The sequence below is a fragment of the Xenopus laevis genome, chromosome 1L (genome assembly GCF_017654675.1).
Source record: "Xenopus laevis strain J_2021 chromosome 1L, Xenopus_laevis_v10.1, whole genome shotgun sequence".
Taxonomy (NCBI): Eukaryota; Metazoa; Chordata; class Amphibia; order Anura; family Pipidae; genus Xenopus; species Xenopus laevis.
This window is the reverse complement of record NC_054371.1, coordinates 42,488,622-42,505,892: the sequence shown is the minus strand read 5'-3', so window position 1 is coordinate 42,505,892 and position 17,271 is coordinate 42,488,622. Positions and strand designations below refer to the sequence as shown.

At 39.5% G+C, this 17,271-nt stretch overlaps 1 protein-coding gene across 3 annotated transcripts in view; it reads right to left on the bottom strand.

Moving 5' to 3' along the window:
- cracd.L (capping protein inhibiting regulator of actin dynamics L homeolog) overlaps positions 1–16,110 on the bottom strand; it is a 98,640-nt gene extending 82,530 nt beyond the window's left edge. Inside the window, exons 1-2 of one of the 3 annotated variants that reach the window (XM_041589006.1) lie at positions 15,887–16,110; positions 15,275–15,505 (exon numbers count right to left, since the gene is read on the bottom strand). The gene's annotated coding sequence lies outside the window, so the exon portion shown is untranslated. Of the gene's footprint in view, positions 1–15,274; positions 15,653–15,886 lie in introns of those variants that run through there. The other 2 variants (XM_041588992.1, XM_041588998.1) reach the window with 2 other exon arrangements.
- Between the last annotated feature and the right edge of the window lie 1,161 nt (positions 16,111–17,271).

Genomic DNA, 17,271 nt, shown 5'->3' with positions numbered 1-17,271 from the left:
TAGTTCTCACCTTTAAAACAACGTAGCAGCAGTCGGCTAATTAATAGACCTGTGAAGGAGCATGCCAGGCATTGAGGAGAATGCGTTGGAGGAGAGGTGACTGCAATTTACTCTCGAATCATCAAACGAATACTGCTTTCAAATGAGTTCAAATTTACAAATAACTTTACATTTATTTACATATTTAAATGAACGTATAATGGATTTTTGCTGATAATTATCTTCTCTTTCATTATGCAAAAAAGAATTTGGGTAGAGAAATAGATTCCAGGCATATTCATACAAGTATACAACCATGCCGAATTTGCTTATGTATAAAAGCCCAGCCCCCACCCCAGAAATGTGCAGAGTAGTGAGAATGACATGAAATCATTAGGCCAACAGCATGCTATCTATGGATGTAAATTATCATTAGATTGGTAGCTATTAACCATTTGGGATCATTTTTTTCCCGTCAACTCATTTGTATTGATTTGTAGTTCTGTCTGTTGCTTCTGAATACAAAAAAAACCTCACCCACTGATACTTCCATGTTCAAGTAGAATAATACTTATTACAGGGGGCATCTATGCAGGCACGTCTGTATAGGTATAGGATCCATTATGCAAAAACCCATAATCCAGAAAGCTCCGAATTACGGAAAGGCTGTTTCCCATAGACTCAATTTTATCCAAATAATCTACATTTTAAATAATGATTACTTTTTCTCTGTAATAATAAAACACTAACTTTTACTTGATCCAAACTAAGATATAATTAATCCTTATTGGAAGCAAAACCAGCCTATTGGGTTTATTTAATGTTTACATGATTTTCTAGTAGACTTTAGGTATGAAGTTCCAAATCACGGAAAGATCATTTATCCGGAAAACTCCAGGTCCCAAGCATTCTGGATAACAGGTCCCATACCTGTATGTCTGCACACACACAGAGCCATCTGCCAACCATGAAAAGATTTCAGGAGTGTCTTGGTCATGTCTAGTTATAACCCTATTGAATGCAGTTGAAAGTCACTTAGTTGACATGTCTACTGCTATGAAATTTTGCACTGTGCTGCATTTGTCACTGGGCCATAGGGGTCATTCATTAAGTGCAGGGCAAATTGAAAAATTAAAAAAGGAGGCTCAATTTACAAAATTGTTTGCCCTTTGCACTCTGTCTTGCAACTACCTCCTTCCCTAGAGCAGGCAGAAAGGATGGGTGCTGTGCATTTGTTGGTGCTGCAAAAGTTCACACTTAGTGCTCTTGCACTTGCTTGGATCTCTGTGAATGACCCCTTGCTAGCTTCTAGTTAAAAATAATAGGCAACAAGGAAGACTAGGCAGAAAGAAAAGCCAAGCTTATAATAGAAGCTGAGTCAGTAACACCTCGGTAGCAACTACTATCAAACAAACAAGACAAAAAATACACATTAAACAAAGTGATTTAATCAGCACTAAAAATTGTACGTTCTGCTTGGGATGCAACAATGTAAATGAGTCTTAGGGTAAGGCCAGACGAGGAGATTCGGGGAGATTTTGTCGCCTGGCGACTTATCGCCACGTCTTTTGCGCGACTATCTCCCCGAACTGCCTCAGCGTTTTTTCCCCATAGGCTACAGCGCAAAATCGCCTGCGCTAATGCACATGCGGCGATGCGTTTTCAATAGTCGCCCAAAGTTGCCTCACTGGAAAAAACGCTGAGGCAGTTTGGGGAGATAGTCGCGCAAAAGACGTGGCGATAAGTCGCCAGGCGACAAAACCTCCCCGAATCTCCTCTTCTGGCCTTATCCTTATAGTAAAGCAGGTGAGCAAATGTAATTCAGCCAGACAGTCAAACTAACCTGGTGTGATCCAACTGGGCTCAATCTTGCTTATTCCCAAAGCAAAGCGGTTTGTCCCCTTCCCTTTATAATAACTTATTGTACTGTATGTAATGAAATATATGCTCTCGGGAGAGTGAGATTCGCCCTGTAAAGCATCTGTAACAAATGGAGCCTGCTGATCATAAATAGAATGGATTATAAGTAACTAAGGCTTTGTGGGAAAGAAGCTTGTTTAGCATATGGTTTATTCTTGCCAGATAATTCAGCCATTTCTGCTTACATGTTCTAAAGTGGCTATAATCCTTATTGTAGCAGCCAATCTCTATGAGCAGCAGAAAAAGGCATTCCGAATATGTGTTCCCATGCTATTTTGGGTGGGTCACCGTAATACCTCCAATACAAGATTTTCCCCTACAAAAAAAAATAGCAATCAAAGTAAGGGGAGCAATTCAGTTTTTAGGTAGAAACTAAATTTGCATTCCCTGCATATAAATGGTATGAACACAGCAGGTAAATGTTCCACCATATTTGCCAGATATTTGGCCAGACCCATATGTCTCGGAGGATCCAGTGCAAGGCAGATAGATGCATGCTGGGGGACGTATATTAGCTTGCTGTGGCTACGTAGTTACATTTGTAAAGATGCAGCTGTATATTTAGTGACGGCATTATCATTTCACCATAAAACATATGAAAGCACGAAAACAACTACTGTAAAGATGATTTTATAGATAAATAATTTAAACATAAGTCTAAATGGAGGACACAGGTTTCTGCTAATGGAAGTCTCTCATCAATAAACATGAAATTCCTAGGTCAGAACTTTTTGTGCCCTTAGGGAAGGTCATCTTGGAACAGTGAAAAGATTCCAGTGGCGGTTCTCTAAAGTAAGAATGAGAAATAGAACTAAAGGGGTCATTTACACCTGCCCCTGCTGCAAGAAAAAAAAACACTAACGTGTAGATTAAGGAAGAGTTTGTCTACAGAAATGTAGAAAAGAACAGGGCACAACGTCTATCTCTCTAGTTTAAGATTACCAATCCAGAAAGCTCCGAATTACAGAACAGCAGTCTCCCATAGCCTCCATTTTATACAAATAATCCAAAATGTTAAAATTGTTTTCTTTTTTTCTGTAATAATAAAACAGTACCTTGTATTTGATTCAAACTAAGACATAATTATTCCTTATTAGAAGTAAAACCAGCCTACTGGATTTATTTGATGTTTACATGATTTGTAGTAGATTTAAGGTATTAAGATCCAAATTACGGAAAGATCTGTTATCCGGAAAGCCCCAGGTCCCGAGCATTCTGGATAACAAGTCCTATACCTGTATATATAGTTCAGGGGCTGACACAGTAATTGGCAACATTGTTTTTATTTCTATTAAAATTTGGTGCATAGATGAACCGTGAATTGCATGTTATTATGTTCCTTTTCCATTTTTCTTTTTCTTGCCTGTGTTACTACATATTTTCGTTCCTGTAGGAGTCAGCGATTATGTATAGCCTTTAGGTACCTCTGAACTTATATAGTGTTTGATGTTGCAAAACTGTTGTGTGTTCCTAATAGCAAAACCCTGAGGGCAGCATATAATTTGCATCAGTCGCTCAATACCTTGCGAGCTCTGTTCGCCTATTTCTCCAATTGCCATAAATTGCAATCTTGGTTGTTCCATAAAAACATCAATTTCCCTGTCAGTTATAAAAGCTGTGCCACAGGTTTCAGATATCAGAAAGTTGCTGGGATATTTGTCAAACATGAAAATAAATAGGAAACAAGAGTCTGCCATAGGGGGAGTCAATATGTGAATGATGTTACTTCAAATACATTTTTCAAAAAATACCACCCACCAAAAGACTAACATTTATTTTACTATGATTAAACAGAAGCGTTAATATTTATCAGCTGTCAACCTTTTCTCTCTGCTTTGCACATATTAAAAAGTAAAGATCATTAGTAATGATGCGGCTAAAAATCAGTCGTTTGATAAAGACAACAATGGTCTAAGTATAGTAATAGAGTGCAACACAAGAGACAAGAATGGAGGAAAGGGGCAAATCGCTACATGCTTTAACGTGTTCTCAAGAGTACATTCCACCAATTCAGCCAGGTTCTGCGCCGTTAATGACCTTAGTTAGTCTTCTATGAGAGGGCTGTCCAAATGGAGAGATGGTTGTGGCTCTCCAAGAGAATTGTATGCTACCCAGCATGGCCAACATCTCCATAAACCTCTATGTGTGACATAATTCTATAACAACCTTCCACCCAAATGGGTGAAATAATGAATAATCAGCACACAGAAATAGACAGCAATGTATGGGAACTTATGCATTTTGGTGGGTATTTTGGTTTATTGTGCAAATGTAATTGAAAAACAACACATTCCTATGTTTTCATATTAATAATGGCAGCTACATGAAAATGTTCTTCAAACATTCCTATGCTGCAAACATTGAATCTTTCAGTCTCATCTGGCAGTCATATACTGTAGCTACAGAGCAATAAGGAATACAATTTAAGGGAGTTGCATTACTCGGCCATCCATGACAGCTTCTAATTGGATTCAGCCAGCCCTTCCTCTCCCTCAAATCTAAGGCAACACTCAGCTTCCCTGGATCTTTTGCTAGAAGCTTTTTTAATGATCAATCCAAGGGGTCTACCAACAATCTGTAAGACACTTGCATATTCACAACTGCCAAGATACCCATTATGGTGCCCACCATTCTTTCCGAAATTTTAGCCATATTGATTCAGCCGCAGTTACTGAATATACAGTTAGGCCCATAAATATTTGGATAGAGACAACTTTTTTCTAATTTTGGTTCTGTATATTACCACTATGAATTTTAAATGAAACAACTCAGATGCAGTTGAACTGCAGACTTTCAGCTTTAATTCAGTGGGTTGAACAAAAAGATTGCATATAATGTGAGGAACTAAATCCTTTTTAACACAATAGCTTAATTTCAGGGGTTCACAAGTAATTGGACAAATTAAAAAACTGAAAATAAAATGTTCATGTCTAATACTTGGTTGAAAACCCTTTGCTGGCAATAACAGCCTGAAGTCTTGAACTCATGGACATCACCAGATTCTGGGTTTCCTCCTTCTTAATGCTCTGCCAGGTCTTTACTGCAGTGGCTTTCAGTTGCTGTTTGTTTGTGGGCCTTTCTGTCCCAAGTTTAGTCTTCAACAAGTGAAATGCAGCTCAATTGAGTTCAGATCAGGTGACTGACTTGGCCATTCAAGAATATTCCACTTCTTTGCTTTAATAAACTCCTGGGTTGCTTTGACTGTATGTTTTGGGTCATTATGAAATACCTCCCAATCAATGTGACTGCATTTAGCTGGATTTGAGCAGACAATGTCTCTGAACACCTCAGAATTCATTCGGCTGCTTCTGTCCTGTGTCACATCATGGATAAACACTAGTGTCCCAGTGCCACTGGCAGCCATGCACACCCAAGCCATCACACTGCCTCCACCATGTTTTATAGAGATGTGGTATGCTTTGGATCATGAGCTGTTCCACACCTTCTCCATACTTTTTTCTTGCCATCATTCTGGTAGAGGTTCATCTTGGTTTCATCTGTCCAAAGAATGTTTTTCCAGAACTGTGCTGGCTCTTTTAGATGTTTTTTTTTTTTAGCAAAGTCCAACGTAACCTTTCTGTTCTTGATGCTTATGAGTGGCTTGTACCTTGCAGTGCACCCTTTGTATTTACTTTCATGCAGTCTTCTCTTTATGGTAGACTTGGATATCGATACACCTACCTCCTGGAGAGTGTTGTTTACTTGTTTGGCTGTTGTGAAGGGGTTTCTCTTCACCAAGGAATTTATTCTGCGATCATCCACCACTGTTGTTTCTCAGGATGTACCACACTGTAGATTTTGCCACTCCTAATATTGTAGCAATTTCTCAGATGTTTTTTTTCTGTTTTTGCAGCTTAAGGTTGGCTTGTTTCACCTGCACGGAGAGCTCCTTTGACGTGTTGTTTGTTCACAACAGTTCCACATACAAGCACCCCCCTCATATCAACTCCAGGGCTTTTATCTGCTTCATTGATATTGACATAACAAAGGAATTGCCCACACCTGCCCATGAAATAGCCTTTGAGTCAGTGTCCAATTACTTTTGAGCCCCTGAAATGAAGTGATTGTGTCAAAAAAAAGGCTTTAGTTCCTCACATTTTTATGCAATCTTTTTGTTCAACCCACTGAATTAACTCTTAAAGTCTGCAGTTGTGCATCTGAGTTGTTTCATTTAAAATTCATAGTGGTAATGTCCAGAACCAAAATTAGAAAAAAGTTGTCTCTGTCCAAAGATTTATGGGCCTGACTATATACTATATACCCTCTTTCCAGCTCTATGGAACTGCTGCCCACATGCATTGTTTCTGAGGGTCACCATAAAGTTAAGCAGCAGGATAGACAATATAATGTTGCTTTGAAAGAGGACTATTTGCAGGTTATATAAACTCCCTAAATTTCATAAAATTTGGGCACCATGAAAGAGATACTAAGGTTCTACCTTTAAAGATCGCTCTTGAAGAATAATAACTGTCCCACTTGCTTCCTGCCCCCCTCGATATGGTACAAAGAGGCTTGAGAAGCTTTAACCTTCATCACTCTCACCAGGTTTCTTTTCCAAGTTGTTTTTTGGTATCCCTTTACCATAAGAAATGTTTGCACTGTAACACAAAGATACAGAAGCCCAAATGTATTTTTAGCTCCGTAATCTGTTTTGCACAGGCAAGCTCAGTGTTTGTGCAGTTACATCATGAAGCAAAAGGGAGTTGATCAGCTATTTCTCTGCCTGCTTTCTTTATAGTGTTCCTCTGACGAAGACTCCCCCAAGTAGTGGGGGTTGAAACACGTTGGGCTTTTCTCATGTACATAATCTTTTTTGTACCTTAATTATTTTGAGTGCCCTGCTGTTTCCATATTATTCTGTGTTTTTACAGATGAGGAGAAACAGACACACGTGGCATTAGCCTTAATTAACATGTACTGGTCTTATATAGATCTATGTTGGACTAATAAACCTCTTTTTCTTTTTTTGACACTTTTTGTCTGTTGTTGTTCAAATCCTGCGAGTGCCATCATTTTTGCACATTAGATCTATGTCATTATATGAGTTTTGACATACAGGGTACAAACATATTGTATTCATTGTGTTATTGTTGTGTTTCTACCGGTATATCCTGTGTTTCTTAGTGTAACACTTTGGAACACAAATCTGTGCAAAGCATCATTTAGTATTTAGTTTAGCATGAGAGAAAGTACAAAGTGAAACTGTACATGAAACATGAGTAGATGCCATTGTACATTTATCTTATTGTTCCTTAGAGAAAGGCCGGTAACATCTAACTTCCCAACTGTTAAGCAGCTAGAACACCCTGCATCCAGGCCTGGACTGGCAATCTGTGGGTTCTGCCAAATGCCAGAGGGGCTGCTATAAGGTCCCATAGAAAGTCAGTATTTAGTGGGTTGGTGGGGGCAGATTGGGCCTCTATGTGGGCTGATTGGGCCTCTGTGTACCTGAAATGCCAGGGCCTATTTTAATTCTCAGTCCGGATCTGCCTGCATCACCCAACCCTCTTCCAAAAAATAATGATCTGCCACCATTGTGACATTTTTTTTGTTGCTACTTATCAAGCCAACTGGGTCTTTGGGGCTCTGCATAGGCATAGGCTTGCTGCATGCTAATAAGTAGTCCCAGGGAGGTGTACTGGAAGATATTTAGGGCCACTGCACATCATTCCTGATTTCGGGCAAGCATTAAACATAAGGTTCAATGTGACACTCACAGGGAGTTACAAAGTATTTTCTTTTTGTGATCAATGGTTCAAAGGGATACTGTCATGGGAATAAATGTTTTTTTTCAAACGCATCAGTTAATAGTGCAGCTCCAGCAGAATTGTGCACTGAGATCCTTTTCTCAAAAGAGCAAACAGATATTTATATTTAATTTTGAAATCTGACATGGGGCTAGACATATTGTCAGTTTCCCAGCTGCCCCGAGTCATGTGACTTGTGCTCTGATAAATTTAATTCACTCTTTACTGCTGTACTACAAGTAACAGAACAATGGGAAGGTAACCAGATAGCAGCTCCCTAACACAAGATAATAGCTCCCTGGTAGATCTAAGAACAACACTCAATAGTAAAATCCAGGTCCCACTGCGACACATTCAGTTACATTGAGTAGGAGAAACAACAGCCTGCCAGAAAGCAGTTCCATAGTGTAGCACTGGCTCTTTCTGAAAGGACATGACCAGGCAAAATGACCTGAGATGGCACCTACACACCATTATATTTACAACTAAAAAAAAATACACTTGCTGGTTCAGGAATTAAGTTTTATATTGTAGAGTGGATTATTTGCAGTGTAAACAGTGTAATTTAGAAATAAAAACGACATCATAAAAATCATGACAGAATCCCTCTAAACAATTGATAGATAAACCAAAGACCACCACTGCAAGTTCTGGAATCTTCATTGTAATTATTAACTAGCACCCATTCCTTTTCACTTCCTGCAGTTCTGATTGGTTGCCCTAAATAAACGGAACAATAGAATTTGACCACATTCACATATGGCAACTCATACAGTATCCATGTGTGCAGTCCTCTGGGCAATAGGTTGTATAGGCATGCGCCTCACGTGAGTAAAGCAAAATATCAGATAGCAAAAATATCAGATATTAGATCCCAAAAACCAGGCAACCTCTAGCTATTTGCCCCATGAATCAATAGGGTGGACAAGATGTCTGTCAGCCAGTGAACCATTGCCTTCAGAGCATTTTAACATTTGGAAGATATTTGGAGGCAGGGGAGGCAATCATTCATTTCTAGATTATGTTTTTTATTACAGTCAGTAGAGAAATTTTACCTTGACCATGTAATATTCTTTGTTCATGTTGTGAAAAAAAAACACAAACTGTTTTTTGAATATAGCCTTTGTATATTAATATGCCAGCTCACCATTTAATCACATCCACCTAATGCCAAGCAAAAGAGAACACCTGTAATTTAAATGGTGCAATATTCCATCTGCCAAAAACAACAAACTAAATCTCAAGTCTGTTGATCTTTTGAAGCCTAATCCAACTTGAATAGGGTACTGAGCAACCTGCTAGGCGATCCAGATTGTGTGTTAGCTTAAATAATGCGCACCAGTCTGCCAGTCTAAAGGCTCCGTCATGACTCCTGTGTGAGTTCCAGGTGGCTGTGGGCAAGGCAATTAATTCACTGTGCCACCAAATTTAGATAGCAAGCTCTACAGGGAAGCAAATGTCAGCACTCTCTGCTGCTCTTAATGAATGGGTCCTTTGTAAATGCCCAATTAACCAAGACTAGGTTAACTGAGACTGATTTGCATACTATGCTAAATTATGCACCTAATTCTCCAGAAATGAAAATGTATTATTTATTTTACCTATTTGGCATCCAAATCTGACTTTGATCATAGCACGCTGGCAGTTGCATGTGTAAAATGAGATATTTAAAGATAGCAAGAATTTTTAATGAACATGAAGTTAATTGAGCTGCTCATTCTAAAATAAAGTAAACACGGCAGCTTCTAGATAAAAAGCTTTTCTCTGTCTTTTGTTTGTCACCCTGATACCTTTATGTTTTCAATTTACAGAACCGGAGATACCAACGTGGCTGATGGGAGTTGTAACCTCAAGGTCAAACTCATATGCTTCAAGGTCATTCAAGGACAAGACACCTTTATTTATTATTATAAATTAAGAGTATTCTATGCAGCAGTTATATTCCTACATACTGTAAGTCACATATGTACAACTATGGAGCTTCCATGCATCTTCAGTGCCTGTACTAGAATAACAAACACCTAATAAAGACAGCTTTTAAATGTCTATGAGGTCAAAGCTTAACATGCTCCTATAATCATACAAAAGCAACAGCAGCAGAATTATGATGGAGTTTTAGTAAACACTCATAAGTGGGATCATGAAAAATGATAAACGGTGCAAGGCATGTGATGAGGGATGCCATTTACAAAGCAAGGGAAAATGTATATAAAGGAAGTTATAAAGAGATAGAACTGCATAACAATGTATAAAGCAGGTCAATTGTGAAAATGTGGTCACCAGCAGTAAAAACACAGCCTCATTCAGCCATGTTATATTTATCATGGGGTGTTGGGAGCTATAGTTTAACAACATTACATGATACCTCAAGCTAGGAGAATTGCCTTACTTAACTTAGTGTTGACCTCACAGTCATTGTGAAACCAAGAAGGAGGCTGAGGTAGCTAGTGAGCTGCTTTATAATGATTATATTAGCTAGTGGGCTAATTATGTGGAACTCTCTCTCACAGAATGTGATGCAGAGAGGAGGTAAAATGCTGCTGGGAATTATGGATCCATTAAAGGAGAAGGAAAGCTACGGAGGCATTTTATTGCCAATAGATTAGCTACAATAGTGCAAGCTATAACACTATATTTATTCTGTAGAATGCTTTACCATACCTTAGTAAAAAGCTCTAGAAGCTCTCTGTTTGTTTAGGATAGCAGCTGCCATATTAGCTTGATGTGACATCACTTCCTGCCTGAGTCTCTCCCAGCTCACTTATAGCTCTGGGCTCAGATTACAGAAGGGAGGTGGGGAGCAAATTGAGCATGCTCACGCCCGGGGCAAGGAGGTTTAAGCTGAAGGCAGGAAGTCTGATACAGAAGCCCATGTGTACACAATAGAAGGAAATAAATGCAGTGTTTTTTTGACAGAGGACTCAGAGCAGCATTACTTTGAGGGGTTCCTTCTCCTTTAATAGGATTCAGGGGGTAACATACAGTGATCTGACTGCTACGTTTGGATACATGATGAGATTCTGTTATCACAACAATTGGCAGAACCAGATGTAACCTGTATACACAGGCCCGGATTTCGGACTTGGGCAACCGGAAGCCGACGGCTCCTAGTGGCCAGCGGCCTCGCAAGAGCACCCCATGCACTGGAGCACTGGAGATTACATCTATAAGAGTTTGAGTCCCCAGTGCTTTACAACCTAAGGAGCACTGGGGACACGTACTCCTTTGCACATAATCATCATCACTCCAGTGTATGGGCAATGTATGGGTGTGCCACCCCTAAGATCTTGGCGCCCTGGTCTGGGTCTTTGTGGCATCGCCAGAAATCCGCGCCTGTGTAAACACTGTCCAATATGTTACTGGACAATATTATACAATATAACTTGCTATATAGTAAGTATGACTATACTTACTATATTTTATATATATATATATATATATATATATATATATATATATTTTTTTTTTTTTTCAGTTTCGTTTTTTTCCCTGAGGAAGATCACTATGATGTGATTGAAGGACTTTCTTTTGTTTTTCTATTAAAATCAGTTACTCTAACTGAGCCTGTTGAGTGTGGTATTTTTTCGCTATTCTGTACACATTTTACCTGCACCCAGGCACGCTGTGTGTTTTTGTTTGGTGAGTGCTCCTCCATGTTATATATATATATATATATATATATATATATATATATATATATATATATATATATATATATATATATATATATATATACATACACACACACACACACACAGTATATATAATGCCATACAAATGAGCATAAGAGGACAACACAGCCACTATTTTATGCTCTGCAACCCTAACTAAAGTCAGTCAACTTAACGGACTGCCTATGCCAAAATACCTATATATCTATAATCTGACTTGCACCATACAATGGTTTGAGGTACCCTATTTTACTTATAGTTCAATTAATTTTCAACATGGAACAGCAATTTGCAGTTGGTCTTGATATTTTGACATTACGCACAGGATATAATGATATATTCAATAATGATCAATAAATAAACAGGTATACTTTATTCTTATCCAACTTTCCCCTTCATAGTTCTGTGGTTGCCTGGTTGTCAGGCAGTGATGTAGAAATGGAAACAGAATAAGGGACCTGAATAGATAGACATGCAATAAAAGCTAAGAATCAAAAAATAATACTGTAGTCGCACTAGGTCTGTTTTGCCAGGGTGAAACCAGACAGCATTTAAACAGCAGGCAGGAGTAAGCATTGCAGAATAGTAAGGGGTGAATATAAAAACCATTAAAAAAAACTGTGTGTATTCAATTTGGATCAAGACAGTCCATAAAATACTAAAAGCCACTTTAAATGAGAAATACCCCCCCCCCTTCTTTTTGACATGAGCTTTTTAGTTGGGCACATAAACAGTATCTGAACTGCTAGACATATATATATTTACACTTACATAGCTGATTCCATAGATTAAAAAGAAAACAAACATTTCATATATTGTACTCTGTGAAGTGATGGATTCTGGTACTTGAAGTCCCTCTGCATGGATTTTCTGGAAACAGAGGGACTTCAAGTCCCAGAATCCATCACTACACAACAAAACAAGATGAGGGAGGGGTTGCATTACACAGGCAACCTAAGGGAAGTTGAGAAATGGGTTGTCAGAGTATCATGGCTTCCTTCCCATCTGTGGAATTAGAATAAACAAAATATACATGTATATTTAGTTTAAATAGTGTTTATGCACCTTTTCTGACATAAGCCCAGATAAATGAGCTCATGCCAAAAACTGGGGGCAAAGATGAGCTTTCCCTTTAAACAGCCGAAGCTTCCAGTAGGGGGATGATGGGACTTCTAGATATGCAAAACCTGTAACACAGAGCTTCCCTATTTGGGATAAAAGATAAAGTAATGGGTTTAAGTTAATGATCTGATGCTGCCGTCCTTCTGTTTCCATAAACCCACTGTGGCATGGAAGTGGGACAAATGCCATTCCAGCAGTTTGTGGTTTAGTTAACATCATCTTAACACAAATGGATTTCCACGAGGAACAACTTATTAACCAGTTAAAACAGCTAAGCTCGACAGATCCTGTTCATTGGGTTTAGAGGGAACAAATATTTAGCTGACTTAATACACTGAAATAAACAGACAATTAACAGCAGAATACTAAGCAGAGGCCATGCACAGCACTTACCCATCCTATCCGTATCCGTCCACCCCTCCTGCCTTCCCTCTGGCAGATCAGATTCTGCACCATTATTGAGGAGGCATTAAATTTTCACAAAGCATGGAGGCAGCTACTTCAGTTTCCATTAACTCTTTAGAGAGAGCATCCTCGAATGTCTCACTTTCCAAGGGACAGAAAAACTTAGGTGTGAGGAACGCCTGTGCCCTCGCCTGCAGGTAGTCTGCGGGGAATCCTACTCATGGGAAGAAAAGGATCGATCTGTATATGTCATGCACCTAACACTGTTATTTTGTTTACTGCTCCCCTCCCTCATCAGACAAAATGAAAATGTTGAATTGTCTACCCACCCCTTATTAATACAACTGCAGCCCTCCAGCTAGTCAGATTTCATTGTCATCTCAGCTGTATATAAACATACACAGTGGGAAAAAATTGCAATTGTAAAACTACAACCCCCAGTGTCCCCAATGGCTGGTTGTTGAAAATTTTTGCTTAATGCTCACAGATGATTTTTACCAAAGAGCGCACACATTAAACCAGGAGTGTCCATATTTTACTAATGCGGAGTCTACTTTAAGTGATGTTGCCCCATTATGATCTACATCCATAATATCACTGTTAGCATTCTGTTCCATGGAAAATATTACTTAAATACTGATTAATGGGAAAATGTATATTGATATATTTAACAAACAACTATTTCTTATATGACCTTATAATACCATAATAAATATCTGAATGAAAAGAATGAAACAGGAGGCTGATGTAAGGTGGCCATACACGGGCCGATAAAAGCTGCCGACAGACCGAGTCGGCAGCTTATTGGCCCGTGTATGGGGCCCCCCGATGGGCTTCCCTGATTGAGATCTGGCTGAAAGTAGGACAGATCTCGATCGGATGGGACCAAAAATCCCGTTGGATCGCGGCCGCATCTGTTCGTCCCGCGATCCGACCGCCCGTTCCCGTTCCCGTTCATTAGGATCTGATAGTTGGGCCCTAGGGCCCACGATCGGATCAGCCCGATATTGCCCACCTCAAGGTGGGCATATCGGAGAGAGATCTGCTCGTTTGGCGACATCGCCAAATGAGAGGATCTCTCCGTGTATGGCCACCTTTAGACAAGCTGTTGGTTGACAGTGTCTTGAGATCTACTGATCACCAACTTAAAGGGATACTGTCATGGGAAAATTTTTTTTTTTAAAAATGACTCAGTTAATAGTGCTGCTCCAGCAGAATTCTGCACTGAAATCCATTTCTCAAAAGAGCAAACAGATTTTTTTATATTCAATTTTGAAATCTGACATGGGGCTAGACATTTTGTCAATTTCCCAGCTGCCCCATGTCATGTGACTTGTGCTCTGATAAACTTCAATCACTCTTTACTGCTGTAATGCAAGTTGGAGTGATTATCACCCCCTCCCTTTTCCCCCCAGCAGCCAAACAAAAGAACAATGGGAAGGTAACCAGATAACAGCTCCCTAACACAAGATAACAGCTGCCTGGTAGGTCTAAGGACAACACTCAATCGTAAAAACCCATGTCCCACTGAGACTCCTTCAGTTACATTGAGAAGGAGAAACAGCAGCCTGCCAAAAAGCATTACTCTCCTGAAGTGCAGGCACAAGTCACATGACATGGGGCAGCTGGGAAATTGACAAAATGTCTAGCCCCGTGTCAGATTTCAAAATTGAATATAAAAAAATCTGTTTGCTCTTTTGAGAAATGGATTTCAGTGCAGAATTCTGCTGGAGCAGCACTATTAACTGATTCATTTTGAAAAAAATGTTTTTTCCCATGACAGTATCCCTTTAAGGTCTACTGGTAGATCCTGATCTACATTTTGGGCCCCCCTGCATTAAACACACACAGAAATACATATTAAATGAAATAAACACAGACACACACACATACACATTCCTAGGAAAATAATGCACCCTTGCTTTGTCCATGGGGAGAATTTAATCCTAACCCTAGATGAAGTAGCAAGATATGACACAAAAGAATACACAGACTGCACACAAGATATAGGGTCATGGACACACAAACATGTATACCTTTTGTATTGTAGGGAAACACAATTGATAGTAAATATGACAATAATGTGTGTAGGTACCAAGGATGTCGGTAGGCAGAACACTGACTGACTGACTGACTGACTGACTGACTGAATCTGCAGCCCCTTCCTGATCTCCTGGCCAGAGACAGCCCCAGCTGCTTCCACTACAATAAAGAGCCAAGAGGAATCGGTGTCTGTTAGAGCTGCAAGCCAGCAACATCGGTATCAATTGCCAGCTGATGCATTTAACCCATTCAAGGTCACATATGCAACACTAGGGTCCTGATATGTGCATTTTGTGCCTTAGCCAAGCTGCTTTTGTTAATGAGTTTGAAGCCACAGAGATGAATATCTGCCTGGGGATAGATGGCTGGATACAAAGCAAAGCCTACCTGATCCAGACGAGCTGAGAACAGGGATCCTTATTATATTCCTCTGTATGTCCCACAGTTTTAACTGCCTGCCGGTCAGACAGCCTCCATCTCTCTCTCTACAGCCGGTGCCACAGCATGGCAATGTAAGGGCAGTCACATGCTCCTGCACAGCAGCACAGCCATCCAGCCGGCAGTACCATGTAACAGCAGCACCCGCTCACCGATGCACAGCTCATCCGCTTTCCATGTCTATAAGATGTAACATCACAGACACACAGTTATCCCCTTTGTTTTGAAAAAAAAAAAACACATGTTTGACAGAAAATATGGCAGCAGACAAAAAAGCAGGGTATGACAAGAGTGTGTGTGTACTAGAGATGCCGGGAGGCAGTGCACAGACTGATGCTTCCCATCACTAGGAATTTGCCTGATCTCACGGCCAGTGTCAGCCCCAGCTGCTTCCACTACAACAGACAGTAGCTGCTGCACTTAACCCATTGAAGGTCACAGATGTATGACTAGGGTGCATTTATATGACTAGGGTGTCATTTTGTGCTTAGCCCAGAGTCTGTAGCCACAGAGCTGAATAGCTGCCATGAGATAGATGGCTGGAAACAAAGCAAAGCCTACCTGATGCAGAAGAGCTGAGTGCTGGAATGCTGCTTGCTATATTCCTCTTTGTCCTGCAGTTGTAGCTTCCTGCTTATCCCTCACAAGCCTGCCAGTCAGACCGTCTCAATTGCTCAGTCTCGATTGCTCAGTCTCTATTGCTCTCTCTACAGCCACTGACACCCCATGGCAATATAAGGGCAGTCACACGCACCTGCCCAACAGCCAACAGTACTAATAGTAAGAGCCGGTCACCAATAAACAGTTCCTCCAAACCTACAGCTGCACAGAAAGGAGGCACCCCTGCCCAGGGCTTTTGTTCTAGGGGAGGTTGTCACCTTGCAAAAGCTAGAAGTTAGGTGGCAGCCTCCCCGTATAGTGTTCATTTTAAGAAGATCCTGTTTCTATCAGCAGGACTGACTGACTTGGCTTCAATTTTATCAGAGCTTCCCAACATAACCCCCTTATACCATCTTTTTCGAGATTTTATTCAGGAAGTTTAAATTAGATACAAACAATAAATGATTTGAAACCATCAAGACACAGTAGTATAATCTCTTTCTTTTATATATATATATATATATATATATATATATATATATATATATATATATATATATATATATATATATATATATATATATAATTTTGGTCACTTTATTAAACGAGATATTAAATATCATTTTTTAAATTTTCAACTACTAAACAGGTGAAAACACAGAGTATATTTCCATATTTTCATGCTCGTTCATTAAAAATACAATTTCAGCCCTTCAGTATATTACAAAAACAAATAAACAGCCTTGGGGGGGAGGTTTTGGTAGGGGGGTTGACATTATATCTGTGCTCTTTCTTTTTTTAAAAAAAATATGCGTTTTTATGTATTTTCAAAACATGCATTACCTTTTCTGGACGTAACATATGTCCCCTTGAAGATTCGTAATAATTATTAATATTACATTATATTGCAGCACCCATAGCTGTGCCCTCCTTCTGCTGGTAATAAGAATCCTCAAATTTAAAAAAATTCAATTTCAGTGTCAATTCCAGTAAGTTGCATATAAACATAATTGGTGGGCATTAAGGCAGTTTGTGATATTCTACAAAATTCCTCTCAATATGATGGCCCACCAATTATGTTTATATGCAACTTACTGGAATTGACACTGAAATTGAATTTTTTTAAATTTGAGGATTCTTATTACCAGCAGAAGGAGGGCACAGCTATGGGTGCTGCAATGGCTCCGGCCTATGCCAATTGCTTTATGTCCATATACGAGAACCTACATATCATGCCAAAATATACAAGTAACCTTATTGCCTATTACCGCTATATTGACGACATCTTTATAATATGGCATGGTGATGAAACCTCGTTGATGAATATGGTATACGCACTAAATTCA